Genomic DNA, 16,175 nt, shown 5'->3' on the forward strand with positions numbered 1-16,175 from the left:
AGACCTCAACGTCATAAAAGGGCATTGACTGACATTATATTATCATTACATCCATGAATAAAGTTCGGCAGTAAGCATACTGTGTGAAACTATCTGAGGCTCCCCAAAGTTTCATATCGATATCCACACCAATCTTCCCTCTCATTTTTCACGATTCTGCGCGCACGCACTAACCAACTCGCCGCGCGGTCCCTTGGACAACAGCGCGTAACGACTAAAACAAAAAAATAAAATGTCATCACTTTGACTTTCTTGTGCGCACGTTTTTCAGTGCGCGGCAACTTTGAAAGCAGTGTGCGGCCGCGCACGCGCACAACTTAGAGCAGTGGTTCTCAACCTTTTTGTCATCGCGGACCCCTTTCGGACCGTCACGGATCCCGCGGACCCCCACGAAGATTCAGTTAAAATTTAGCTCAATTATCGTGCAATCGTTATCTGTCTCGTACATATGATAACTGCAGGCCCAGTGATAAACAGCAACACAATGACTTTTCTTGAAAATAAGATCAGACTATTCATGTATAAATTGTGATGACTTCTATTATTTCAAAGCAGATTCTGCAACTGCATTTTTTGAAATACTTGCTCGTGTCTTGAAAATCCGCTCCTTCGATTTGAAGGGAACGACTGCCGAAAATCCTTTGGGGAAAATATAGGTGGTGGTGAATGTGATAATAACGCGTAACGCTCCCGACGACACATTTGGGCATGATCGTAACGAATATGCCACCAAAATTGGCAAACTACTTTTTTAATGAACATATAACGTTAAGACTGGTCATTTATATTTGGCAGCTTATGTTGAAGTTGTTATGGAAAATTGTTATGTATATAACAGGAGAAAGTGGATTTTTGTAAACATTTCGAAGTCACCGTGATTGACTCTACTCATTCAACTTTTTTCCACAATCCCCGATAAAACATCTCTAAACAGCCAAATGTTTGTATCAGTTGATGTGATCTCTGGAGTTTCACTAGTGATGAAGCGGAATTGCTTCGTGATTTTCCGAATTAAAAAAAAATACAAATTAGGTTATCAAAATGTTTGTATCAGTAGACTATTGACAATTTAGCAATTATATTGAGTCTGCACAGTAGGATATTTAATCTCAGATGGCCATTCTGTTGATGTGATCTCTGGAGTTTCACTAGTAATGAAGCGGAACTGCCTCGTCATTTTCCGAACTAAATAAAATCCAAAATCGGTTATCAACAATTTTGAGGCTTCGCGGACCCCCGGTTGAGAACCGCTGACTTAGAGGGAACAGTGATCCAAACATATTTTGATTACATCTTGGGTTATCTGTGACATTGTAAATATGATTTAGCCTACAATCACCCATATCGGGTGATGGTTTCACGATATGGGTTATACTGAGAATGCTCATTAGTAGTGACTTGATCCTAACGCTGGCTCGAGAGCATTGGGACATGAAATGTGCACTCAGTCTGATGATTGTGCACTTGAAATAGGTCTACCGCATTACTCCCGAATACAAATGGTACAGGGATCCAGTGAAATGGAAGGAGCCCGTTTGTCTCAGATATCTCATGCTAAAATTAACGGATACAATTGTAACCATGTTTTGTTATCGTATGGTGTGGTGGGCTTGGTCTGCGTCCAACATTAAATTGCGTGTTTTAGGACAGATCAAGGTGGATTATGAAAAACTCGCTCACCTCTACATTCCGTCGAGTGACCTGGTGCGCACAGACAAGCCAGCACCGTCAACACATGAATGTAATACATACATGGCATCTTCATCCCTTTATATGTGACATTATACTACATAGCCTATTGTCAAAGACTTGGACTACATTGGCATCGATAGAAATATGATAACAATAGCTCGCTCCATTCATTCATAGTAAGTATAACATATACTATAGTACCAGCTTGTAGAAAGTCGATAGCTAATAAAATAGCTAAGAAGGGGTTCGCGAGGTTCACCAGATATCGTCAAGAAAATTAGCGTGTTATCGATCCAATTAGATGATATTTATAGTTTATCTTTATTCAGTCATAGTAGTCGACGCAACCGCTATGAAGCGAACGGCGACCGCATCGTTATCTTTCGAATGCCTACAACCCGACTGTGTAAGCTCATCACTCTCCAACTGCATGAGAGTGGAACTGATCAAATTTCCGAGGGCAAGTGTCGTGCGGTCGCCTCCTAGCAAGACAACTGAGAAGTAGCATGCAAACATCTACAGCCTCCGAGTCGATTCATTGTATGCAATTGTAATCGGGTTACATAAAAACTGGCATTCAGACGATCCATACCGCAACTAATAAAGGTGTCTTCGTACGGACGACATCAAGATCATCTATCTACGGTTTCGCAGCTATCCTTCATCCATTTAATTTATTCGACATGAGAGCTAAAGTACCACCATAGGATCGCGACTCACGGCTCACGCAACGAAACACTCAGTGCAACTCATATCATTCAGATAAAAATGTTGTATTGATCGCCCAATCACGAACTTCCCGCTTCTTAAGTACCCCACCACGCGACAGGGTGCTTTTATTCAAATCCAGAAGTCATTTATTATAGGCTGGATCAGTATCTCCTTTCGTCGTTTTCGGCTTTGTTTGCCACGGACAATAATATGTCCAGGATTCATGGACTTCAACAATGCTCCGACTTCCAAGGTCTGAATGACTTCGCGAAAGAACGGTCCGTCAATATAAATACTTGACATCAGATGATATTCCCTTTTCTGAGCAAAAACGTCGATATGCTCTGACCCCGTCAAAATATTTCGCACTCACCCAGTAAGGACTGAAAAATGGTCATCATCAATGGCAGCCTGCCTTTTGTCATATTCACGGTGTTTGGTCCACCTCTGTACACGCCCCGTAGAGGATGCATATTGTATACACATCCAGAGGTGGTCAAAGTAGTCAAGAAAGCTACTCAAGTAGAAGTAGAAGTAGCGACGAAAAAATCTACTCAAGTACAAGTAGAAGTACTTCTTCCATGAGCAACCTAAAACTACTTGAAGTAGAAGTAGAATTGACTGACTTTAAAAGTACTCAAGTAAGTAAGTAGTTGTGAATACGATCCTAATTCGTTCACATGGATTGTAAAAAGGTGCAAATTGGACCATGCGAAAGGTGACGAGCTTGATTCATATTGATGCATACCAGCAGGTATCCAATTTTCGATAGCATAAGGATAAGCATTCGTCCACATCATGGGATGAAAATGACAGTATTTATATGGAAATGCGATACTAATCCTCTGTTTACTCAAACAGCACGTTTTAGAAAATATCATGGTATTGCGCACTCCCCCATATTATAAGGCCTGTAGTTTAGTCGAAGAGCAATACGGAGATGGTGTGTTGGATACGGTGTAAACACATTGTGCGATTAGTAAACGTTAATAAAAAATATGGTGGACCGTAAAAATGCTATATTGTGTAGCTTTATTTCTGGAAATTGAAGGCATTACTACACTTGCTTTTATACTTCAACATGTACGTTATCCAGACAAGAGAACTGATATTAGTTAGAAATCAAATATATGGTACTGGAAATTGAAAGTGAAATATAAATCTAAAAACGGAACATGTATTTAATATTTTTGGTCCAGAAAGTTTCGAAGGTTGGTATGCTAAAACAGCTCTAAAACTAAAGAAAAGTCAGAGTCCACTTTTCCAGATTAGGATACGACATGGACATCTAGATTACGATATAAGTAAATGCTAGATTGCGAAAAAAAATCAGTTTCAAACATTATCATAAGCCATATATACTGTGATGAAATATTTGATACGGCGAAGGGTGACAATGCGGTGTGAACGGAGCCACGCCAACCCGCTACCTGAATTATATTCACCGATACTTTCGTGAAATCATACTGGATACTCCGCATTCACTGCGCGCAAAGCGCGACCAAAATTCTAGGCTCAACTCGACTTTTATGAATACGATACTCCGTGAAAACAGCCCCGAAATTTGTCAGGCTATTTTCCTGATTGGAGGATTACACTACTTCTACTTGACAAACTGAAAATAGCGAAAAGTAAGTAAGTAGATCACAAAATATTATGAAGTAGAAGTAGAAGTAGTGAAATTCAGATCTACTTGAGTAAGTACCAGAAGTAGAGGAAAACTACTTGAGTACTTCGAAAAAGTAGAAGTACTTCGTTACTGACCACCTCTGCATTACACATACATTCTTGAAAAATGCTGATACACACAACCTTTTTGGAAATCTGGCCACATGCGGTATACGAATGATTGCGCGGGCCACTTGAGTATTGATGACTTTCTCTCATCATCTATCTTTTTTGGAATCGGTCGGAAATATGACGGCGTGGACTAGACCAGAGGTGTCAAACACGCGGCCGGCGGACCGCATGCGGCCCACGCCGTCATTTTGGATTTTGAAGTATACAAATTTTATACAAAGTATACAATATTTACCTGCCACATATATTTTTTAGATTTGAGACCTTAAAATTTGCTTTAAAACTACTCCAAAAGCCTGAAACTACTACACTGTCACATCACTTTCAAAAGTTACCATGCGGGGATGATCAGTTATCACGTCACATTACCTGTTAATGATGGTAAAACATGACCCGTTGATGATTCGTGACAGAAATTCGTGATTTGGACTTTCGCGCAACCTTTTGTATAATTACTCGAACTAGGACTGAATGAGTGATAAAATAAAAATGACTCGACTTTAGTCGGGTCAAACTTTACAATCCGAGAATGAATTGTGACTCGGAACGCCGTGACTTGGTACACCCACGGACCCAACCTACTATCAGACTGTTATGGGGAATAATAATTATCAAAAGGTCGTAGCTTGCGTTGCGTAGCGTATTTATAGCTATCTAAGCAGGTCGGAATGACTATGGCTATCATTGTCATTCTGTTCCCCCTTGATGTATAGTTAGTTACATCCTGCGTCATCTTGGGTCTGTTTGTACATGATATTATCGCCCATTAAAGGTGGCGAGTCCTGGTGAGGTTGTGGTACGCTCTGTCGCTGTAACAATAATGCATTGCTCGGCGATTGGACTGTTTTATTACTATGGCACATTAATCATTTTATTCAAGTTGCTATTTATCAGTTCCCATATTCGAAGGTAAATCTAACTCCGATGCATGCACGTCATGATGCATGTGTACGCTAGCATGGTGTCTATAACTAATTATTTAAACAAACTATGCCAAGTACAACAAAAACTTTATCTAAATATTCAAAAGGTGATTTTTTTCATGCCACGCGTGAATTCACAATAGTAAATTACATATTCACGATGTTTGTGAAATGCCAGTCTATAAGGTCCCGTCCAATAAGGCCTGCTTGGAAATACATTGAATACCCCTGTTATTGGTGTTGCGGCCCGCGGAGCCACCCAAAACCAGGAAATTGGCTTGCGAGCATATTTGAGTTTGAGACTCCGGACTAGACGCAAGTGATGACTTTTTAATCAGGATTTGGTTGTCCAAGTCGACGTTGCGGCAACGTCGATGAGCGCGTGGTAGACAGAGAAAGCAATTATGTTGCTCAGCGTGAAACAATGGGTGGTAAAATACGTGTAGGCTACTGTTCATACACACGCGCCCAACCTGCGTAGGCTAGATATGCCGCACTTACTCCATATTTACTGTATTGTGGGTACTCGTCATACCCACAATGTCGTCTTCAGCACAACACCGATGGCCAATAGTGCGGTTCCAAAAATGGTAATTACCATACCTGTCACAAAACGGGATTTATGCTTGCTTATGTGGGGTGAGCAATTTAGCTAATTAGGAATGAGACGAATATATATAAGCGACGCCATAGGATAAAAACATGGCCTTGTTGCACATGTCTCTTTGGAGGCGCACACGCCGCACACCAAGAAACACCGTCTCTCTTCTGAATTGGACTAGCAAATTCACGTTCTTTATTGATATAGTGCGAAATTGGCCAGTGTGGTATTGTGTATGCCTACGAATTGAAATTCATTCCAACACATGATCGTTTACTCCAGTAACGATTTCCGAAAATAAACTGGGAAATGCATCGAAGCAGCCCAGAACGCCATTCCGCATACAATTGTCGCGATGAGAGTTAGTCAATGCAATGTCTCTGAACCCCCGCCCTTGGTGTTGAATATAAGAGGACAAGTAGTGATTGGATGCGCGCTTTCCAATTTGTAAGAATCAATTTTGTGTATTCATTCTTGTCTGCATGTCTATGACTAGGGTTGCATTTAAAACAAACAGTGTTTTAAAACACTTTGCCTAAAACATGTTTCAACCAGTGTTTAAAAAAAACTCTAAAAAAATTGTTTTTTTTCAAGTTGTAAAACTATGCCGTAATTGTGTAAATACTGTACAAAGAACATGTTGTATGAGCCTACGGACAATTATCACCCGATATAGCCGACGTATCGATATGGGATGGTTGCATCCCTCAAAATAGTCGGTTCAACAGCAATACCACATATATTTCGTCAAAGGAGCTATTGTCAATTGTCAATATCGATACACTATGACGTCACAATTGAATATTCGTGACGTCATGACTTGAAAAAACATTTAAAAAAAACAATAAAAACATGTTTTAAATTAGGGTTTTGTTTTAAAATTGTTTGTTTTAATTGATTTTTGTTTTACATGCAACCCTATCGATGACATTGGCACCAAATTCAAGGCAAAAAATCCACAGAGTTCAGAGTTTTGTGGAAAAATGGACCAGAAAGTAGTTATTCACAGAAACGAAAACGCCAACACGAAACGGTTATATACAAGTTACATGAATAATTAAATAGTTACGCAAATAATATAATTCAAATATACGTGACCGCACTGTTGCATATCTTCTGACTCAAAAGGTCACGGGCCGCCAGGGAAACCCGAATAGTGATATAATATTAATGAAACAAATTCAAATGCCCGCGATTACAGTTAAATCTCATCTATTGCTCTTAACGAAACATAGGGATAACGCCACATTACGACTGCAAAAAAGAAAGCGTAAAATTACACCAACTTAAATCGTCGCCAGAGCCACTGTTTAGCATTTTATAACTGTATTCAACAAGGTAATAATCGTAATTTTGCAACTTCTGTCGTTTGCAAATAAGGCTATTGTTAGAGTCCCTATGATCCGTAATATGCAAATTGCTATTATAATATACTACCAATTGACATATTATAATATTATTATATTAACATTCTATTATTTAGATATGGGCGTGATCATAAATCTTACGTGCATGCATAATAATTCGGATTAAAATGTTGTACTCGATTTGTACCGCGGCGTAAGTCTGATGTAGGTTTCGTATGTCATGGGTGTATACTGTATATTCACACCCGTATATCAGGGGTGGAACGTGGATGAAAATTAGGGTTATCATATTTTTGGATTCGGAAAGGATGACACTTTTTACAAATTACAAAAATTATATTAACGGACTAGAAAACGGCCGATTCTAGAATTTTTACGGGAAATCATGCTGAATAAAAATAGTCATTTTCCCAGTCCTGCACGACCCGCCCGACGGCCGTCATCCATGTGGCAGATTTGGGGTAATTTATGGCGTTTTGTATGTAGTGCCTATCCAGTAGCATTCCTGTCGAAGCTATGAATCCTTCTAAATGAGGACATATCGTAAGGCAACCCTAGTGAAAATATACTCACTCTTTTCGCTGAGGATGTATTCAAACGGAAAACAAGGGTATGGATTTGAAGGTGACATTTTAGCATGATTTTCGGTAATTTGTCACTGGCTTGGCGAGCGCTAAATTCGATGAAACGGGTATAGATCGAAAGCTAACGCGGTACTGATTACGAATATATAAATTCTCTTCTGCTCGTGGTCTTGGAACCCTCCAAATCAAACTCGAATTTTTCATTGTATTATGGTGACGCAACAAGGCCGTCTGGGAGCAAGTGAGGAGTAGCGCAAGCCCAAGCTCTTTGGCCATTTTCGCGCAGGCGATTGAGCAATCACACTCTTACTCTCACAGCGCACTTGCTACTGCGTTGCGCTATACTATTACAGACGGCATTGTTGCGTCTTGATGCAAAATTCGAGTCTAATTTCGGGGGGGGGCTTCGAGGGCCATGAGTGGGAACAATTATATTTTCGTGATCATTACAGCGGAAGCTTTCGATTGATACCCATTATATCGAATTTAGCGCTCAGCAAGCCGGTGAAAAATTACCGTAAAATTGCCCTTGGCCAAATGGAAAGTGTGACCTGAACCAATTTCAGTGAGTCGTGCGATTCGGCTGTGTCTACTACAACTACTACACCATCGTAGGTCACTATGATAACACACACTGCATCAGGAACATTATACTCATTCATATCTATATCTACATCGTATTTTATCGATGGTGAAAAATATCATAGTTCACGTACCGCAACATATAAATAATATTATATTTAATTGATTTGAGTATAAGGCCATAAAAATTTGCGACCATTCCCGATAACTCATTCACTCATTCGAACTGTAACGATGCAGCCTTCTCCATCTCAAACCTTACGCGACTGATTTCAGTGCTCCCAGTAAAGCTGGGCATGGGTCAGGTTCAAGTAATCCCTTTATCGTTCTCATAAATATGGAATGTAGGCGTTCCGGATGCGACTGGTATAGCTTCCAAAATCAGAATTGTGTGCCGAATTCTTCTCGGGTCAATCGTTTTCTTTTCCAGGCCAGACTTTAGACCGCAAACTTTTTCTTTCAGACATATTTTGCCAACGAACAGCGATAGCAATACCTATCACGACTGCGACGATTATGACGACCCACGTCGACGACTGAATAATAGGCCCAGGCTCACTGATATGACCTGTAAAGCATCGATAAATGTGATAAAAGAACTTGACTACACTTTTGATTACCGTTACAAAAACTTTGGAACCGGTCAGTTGGCAATATCCTATACGGGGATCTGGTGTTTCACATTATATATACTCGTATAGGCTATATATACTTATTATACATAGAGTATATGAGAGAGATATTCTTTCGGCCTCTCACGATTGTTCGGTTGTCACATACTGCACGGTTGCTCTGTTAAAAAAAATCCAAATTTCACTGGAATATTGTTTAAACGACGGGCAGTAGATTCCGCTCGATTCCAACCAGCAGAAATTTCACAAATAAAAGTGTTACCTGAGGCAAAAGTCGTGTTTTTGCCATGACAAAACATCGTGCTTAAGGTATACTCAAAGGTAGAGCAGCCAAATGCTTTTTTCGCGTGTTTTTATCTTGAGCATGGTCTGTGATTAGGGTTGCATTTAAAAACAATTTAAAACAATCATGTTTAAAACACGGCCCTTGTTTGAAGCATGTTTTTTATTGTTTTTTTAATTGTTTTTTCCAAGCCATGACGTCACGAATATTCAATAGTGACCCCATAGTGAATTGACATTGACAAGTGAAAATATGGGGTAAATATAGCTCCTTTGACGAAATATCTGTACTATTGCTGTTAAACTGATTATTTTAAGGATTCTAATCGTCGCATATCGATATATCCGGTGGTAATTGTCCGTAGGCTCATACAACATGCTTTTGGAAAGTATTCACTCAATTCTGACATAATTTTACAACTTAAAAAAACACAATTATTTTTTCAAGAAGACCTTTGTTTAAAACACTGTATAAAACATGTTTTCAACAAAGTGTTTTGAAACACCGTTTGTTTTAAATGCAACCCTACCTGCGATACAGATTGGATAAAAATGAAGAAATATGACGCTGATTCGCTGGTATTGGTCTACGTCCTTTGGAGATCCACGTTAAAACGATAGTCGTATATATAAGGAGCAAATGAAATACTTCCACGTTAATATCAGAGTAAGGGGACATAACCTGATAAGCTGGTATACAGGTAAATATATTCCCTACGTTATCGTGAATATCAGGAGGGCTTTTTTGTCCCGCCAATGCAGATTTCACGAAATAAGAACGAAACTTGTGGCTGTTTCCTTGACAATGTGTTATTCTAATTTTTTCAGGACTTCTACAATTCGACCTATCAATATCGAAGGTCATTTGTGTCTCGTCTATGCGATATTATTCTTTACCTGGTGCAGTAGAGGAAAGATCTGGAGAGATAGTGGAGATAGAAGGCGGTTGTGGAATAGCTGAACAATTCGTGCTGCAGAAGTTCCTGTCAAACACCGGTACACACTTCTCTTCTTCTGAACAACTGTTGCACGAATTATTATTTCCCGCTAAAATACAAGTGTTATATTGCTACAAAATATTCAGTTACGGGTAACTGAGTAGAAATCTACGTTATTACTCCTACTTCTTTCTACCTGAGTATCAACGTTGAATATTTCTACGACTTCAAGCTACCAGGAGCTGCACATAACATACAACACACTACCTACGTTAGGGTAAGCATATTTTTGTGGCTAATATTCCGGACACTCTTTAGAGCAGGCCTGGGCAAAGTGTGGCCCGCGGGCCGCTATTCCGTGCAGCCCGCGAAAGGCTACTTGAAATTCAAAATATAAAACTTACTTTTTATTGTTGCTGCGTGGACCCAAACCATAGGATGTATATACTGAACCGCAAATTCGTTTAATAGCGAGCCTGTTCGTTAACATGGCGTGACTACACAGCCTGTACGTAACTCACAAGCGTAATCCAGATTCGAAATGAAGTCATAATGCAGCAAATTGTGCCATTACAATTATAGTCACAAGAAATCACTAAACCCTTCTCTATTGCCATTGCCACATTACGCATGACACGGTCTGTGTTTCAAATTGTCACTTGATGCGTTTCCAAGTCCCTAATTCGTAAAACAAATCAATCAGTGCCCGTGATTTCTATAAGTCATCATCACCCATAAAGGATGTCAAAAAAAGAAAACGGAAATTTAAAATTCAAAGAACGTTCGGAGGAACAAATATTTGTTTGCTGGAGTCAGGGGTAAACCAGTCCTTTTAGTAGTTAGTGCCGAGCAGGTCGCCGTGTTTAAGGAGTATAATAAAAGTCGGTTATATGATTACAACATGAAGACATACACTCGGCCATGGGGCGGCGAGTTTCGGACGAATTGCAAGCTTGGCTCAACAACAAGACCAACTCACCCAGCTGCACACTGCTCGGAATCCAGCAAATAAAACAATAAGCTTTATAGTATCACAATGACCGTAACTGCCGCACCCCAAACCCCCCAAATTAGGCTCGGACGAGCTCGAAGGGGGCTCAAAATTATTTCGTGAATGAATATAAATTACAGAGTATTTATTTGAAAATTTATGCAACTCTTTTCAAATTTTTCTCGCCCTACGCTCGATTTAGCGATCGATGGATTATAGAATTGGGCATTTTGGCGTCAACCATTGCCGCACCACGACGCACCAAGTTTTGCAGAAAAGGACTGCCCTTATGTTGACCGAAAACCACGATGCCCAATTGTCCATAGGCAATATTTGGCTGTAAAGAAATACCAATTTGGAATCGTGCGGGTCTTTTAATTTAGTACGCTTTGGCGATACAAAAAAAAAGTCGCTCAGAAGTAGTGTTAAAAACGTGCATCCCGATGGAGGTTTGGTCTGGGGGAAACTTTAGTTTATAAATCTATGGGGGGGGCACAGAACCAACGTTTTTCAAGGGGGGGGCTGACGAAGTGCTGTTTCGACCACCCCAAATACATTTTAATATATTGATAGATTAATACGTGGATAGGGGTTTAAAGAGAGTTCAAAATGTATCATGATTAATATTGTTTCGAAATATGACGGCGAATAAATATTTTATTGGTAATTAACGGTCACTTCCTCATACCCAATACCAACACATCCACTGAGCACCATATAGTGTAATTCACTGCTTTTAATTTGGAAATAAAATCAATACATTGGAGAATACAGCTAAAATTTCTGATTTGGCCAGCCAACATATTGTCGGATTCTCATTTGGCCCGCGGAGAAAAATAATTGCCCACCCCTGCTTTAGAGCCTACTCGCGGGTTTTAAAATTAAGTATGAACACATTGGCTGTCAATATGACGTAGCAGTATCAAAGCATTGCCTATCTACTGTATACAGCAGTGGAACATATGTCCTGAATTGGGCAATCCCAAATAAAGGCAAATAAAGGCAAACTACTCTCAGGTTTAGAACCACTGTCCTTGACTAAAACATCCAAATGGCCTTAATCGACTCAAGGAATACACCGTTGATTGCGATTACAGTAAGACTTATTTCATTAAATGATGGGTATTTTTATTTAATTTTTATTTCATTTATTGCGCGGGCGGTGGACCCCACATTAAATTTAAAAATGTGACACTGAATCGCTCGCAGCGCGAAGAAAAACTCAAGTAGTATACATCTGCTTAAAATAATACTGTTTATTTTGATTTACGACTTTTTCAGCCTGTACTTCAAGCCTTCAAAATTCCGGACATTTAGGCATATTTTAGAATTTCCTCCTAGGCGCAGTTTGCACAGTAAAATTCCGGAAACGTCCGGGAAATTCCGGTCGTATGGCAACACTAACCTGCGACAAATGAGGAGAAAAATATTCATGGTCAAAACAACTTTGACTAGTTTTGTAGAGCCTTTTATTTTGATTTCAAAAATATGCAACTTTCAACTCAGAAATGAATTATAAAGGTGACGTCTTCCTGCAATGGTAGCGAAATCCCACTGCAAAAACGCAGACGATAAATCTCTGAACTTGCGGGTATGGTACACCAAGTTAGGGTAGGAAAGTTCGCGGGTGCTAGCCTACCTTATGCATTTGATAGGAGAGTAGCCTATCTCCGAATACATGCATTTCTGATTTAAAAGATTTATATTTTTGATTTAAGGAGATAAATCCGTAAAAACTATGTATGAAATCATTTTGATTGTGACGGAGAACCGTTAATGCACATACCTGTTAAGCACACGTACGGCAGCTCCTCGCTGCAGTCGACAGGGCGCAAAACCAATCTAGTAGAATTGTGTTGAGCTCCTATGCATGAGACGTTTCCTTCAGGCTGCTCGCCATTCTCCCAGTAGCTTACAGCGTCTACTGCTTCATTGTGAAAAATGAGTGTTGAGCTCCCTGCGTAAACAGTAAATACCACATTGCATGCTTCAAATTGTATTCTTTACATTTCAACATTACATACTCCAAGAACGTTATTGAGCTTTGTCAGGCCGCCACCAAATAATGATTTTGAGCGGTAAATTTCATCACAACCCTTTGTATAGGCAACACAACATTAATAAACAAACAAACACACTCTCTCCGTATCAAATATAGTCAGGGATATTCTAAGGCAGTGTTTCCCAAACTCCTTTGATCTACTGTCCCCCCGAACAACGAATAATGTGTCAGGGCCAGCCCCCCTGCCGACATTCCCCTCACCACGCCTAAATCATGAAACTATAGTTGTTTTGCATTTATTACAGCTAATAATGAGACGGATGATGTTGGTGGATTATTACCATCACCTCGTTATAATGGGTTTGAGTTTTGATAAGCACAATCTCATTATTAAGTCTCCAGTCTCCACGACCCGTAGGCTACTGTCAAGTCTGTTTCTGCTGTGATTCAGATACTTGGTCACGTCACTGAAAACAGCTCTATTAAATATGAGCGGAGAAGGGCAGCGACGAGTCAACCCGACTCCAGTGAGAGTAATTCTATTTAATTTAATTTTATCCAGAACGATTGAGTGGGTTTATTAAACTTAGGTTTGAACTAAAAATTGTTCTACGATGTAATCAGCTACTCGATAATTTCATGTTTGAAAACTTCACAAAATGGATTGATTATCCGGTAAGGAGTTTCCAATTGGAATATACACTGGAATCAAATCACCGTATGTTTGCGCGTATTTCGAGATTTTTGCTTCTCCGTCAAAATCGGTAATGCGAGCAGGACCGCTAGCTCAGGCAAGATGAGAATTGAAACAGTTCACGTCTCGCAAAATTTCGGTGACGTATTAAGGTCCCCGGCAGTGGCATTATCACCTTGATGAGGTTTCATCATTACTAAGAACGGATAATATTCTATTCTTCAATTTTGGAGAGGATAGTAGAAGTAAACGCAATATCGTTTCTCGTAACCTGAACGCCATGTCGAAGGTCACGGTCGCAGCACTCTGAAAAATCCACGATCGTTTGAAACAAAGATTGAAATCTCGCAAGACAGTTTTTCTCAAAATGCCATCCCACGTTACAGTGAGCAATAACTGCTGAAATAATTCGTAGATCTCACAGCAAACGGATTCTGCCGAATGATGGCGACCCTGAATCAATTTAGCATTTTTACTGCGTATTTAGTTGCTTTATTCAGCAATCGTTTCAATACTAAACAGCAATTGCCTACTAAACCTACACCGCCCCCATTTGCTCTTTGAACCCACTTACCGCCCATTTCATGGACCACGCTCCCTTCGCGCTCGCGAACGCTCCAAGAGGGGAGCTGGTGCCCGCTTTGGGAACCACAGGTCTAACGCAATTTTTTTATCTATTTATTTCCATCGGCTTACCGCATATACGCATTAGCTTTTTCAACCGCGCAAAACCTGAAATTATATTAGGTTAATCGATTGAAGTTTTCAATTATTTTGGTGCTTACATATATCACTATTCTATTTCATATTTATCGGCAAATGTCATCAAGCAGATTGACCGGTAGAGTTGGTGGCGGTGATGACTTCGAAAATTTAGAGCACGACATTATGCGTCCTAATCCATATTTAATGCCAATGGTTTATGCCACTCGGTCACGACTATTCGTGAGTTACTCGCGGGATAGCTTTAGGCGGGCCCATTGTTGTAAATTTCTTTGTTGAATTGAAACATGCTGATATCTCGTGAATATCCCAAAACTACTTTCAACGAAATATGAAGTGTGAAAAGTAAGTAATTTTGACTTTAATCTGTTAAGTAGAAGTGGGAACAGTTTTAACACACAACCACTCTGGTATAAGCTGTGCAACTAGGAAAAAACTACTTCGAACTCCGAAGAAGTAGCAATTCGTTATGGATACTGACCACTATGGAACTACTTACGCATAGTTAAGGACGTAAAGTACCATCGATCTTGTGGATATATTTGCAAATAACGCTCATAATCGTAGAATTGGATCGGCGAGGGAGCGAGAATGGTACGCTCGTTCTGGCAACAGTACTGTGCCACCGGTTGTGATATGACAGCTTCGTGAAGTACGTATTCGCAGTCCCCTGCGGACAGGGAGGAATCTGCAAAACATTACTCAATATACTCAATATATAGAAGGATACTTTCATCTTCATCGAATCGAAACACATACCAATCAGACAGCAACAGTATTGATACAGCAAGAAAACAAAACGCAAACACAGTATCAAATAGGTGTGATCTCTGCGACTTTAGAGGTCAACTATATAGTCTGCCCACACTCGCAAATACACGGTCTCTACTTAATAGTAATTCTAGGTAACTTATATAAACAAACATGTACAATCCGAAACAAAGTATGAGTATGAGACAGTGATGACGATGAGAGGTAATAAAGAAAATACTCCCTAAATATATCGTATACGGAAAGTCACGTCACATACAACGTCTCGAATGCTAATTGGCTACTCCTTTGTTTGTGGCATTCATAGTGATGTCGACTACAATGGTCATTTACACCAGGCCGATTCTCTTTATATTGCTGACTTCTAGCACGGCCCACGTCTAGGCTTTTTCAAGGCACCGCTTGCACGGATCAGATGGAAAGGGGGAGCTTAGATAAACCTCCGATAGCTGGGTAGTAATTCTGGAGTCGATCTCGGTCGGACTCGAACCCGCAACCCATTGGTGTTACAGCTGTGGATCATACCACTAGACGCTATTTCGACACCCTATAGTCCTGTATTGATCGCAGAAATAAGTACCAGAGTGGGCTCATTCGAACGGACGTTTTAACAACAAAACTTCAATTCACTTTTAATTAGAGCAGGGGTGGGCAACTTCTCCAGTCGGCGGGCCGGACATGGGGAATTGAAGGACTTGTCGGGCCGGATTCATAAACGCGTATTCATCCACCTATACAAGTATTAATCGTATTTAATGTAAATTTTACGTTTGAAGCATAGAAACCAAAACAGTATTCAATGAATTTATTGATGCAATGCATAAACTTGTGAACAGGTTCTTTGAGCTGTGGCTGCATGTCGCACACATAGAAAACAAAGAA

This window comes from Botryllus schlosseri, chromosome 4 (genome assembly GCF_051294905.1).
Source record: "Botryllus schlosseri isolate E-star chromosome 4, Bs_hap1, whole genome shotgun sequence".
In the NCBI taxonomy this organism is placed as follows: domain Eukaryota; kingdom Metazoa; phylum Chordata; class Ascidiacea; order Stolidobranchia; family Styelidae; genus Botryllus; species Botryllus schlosseri.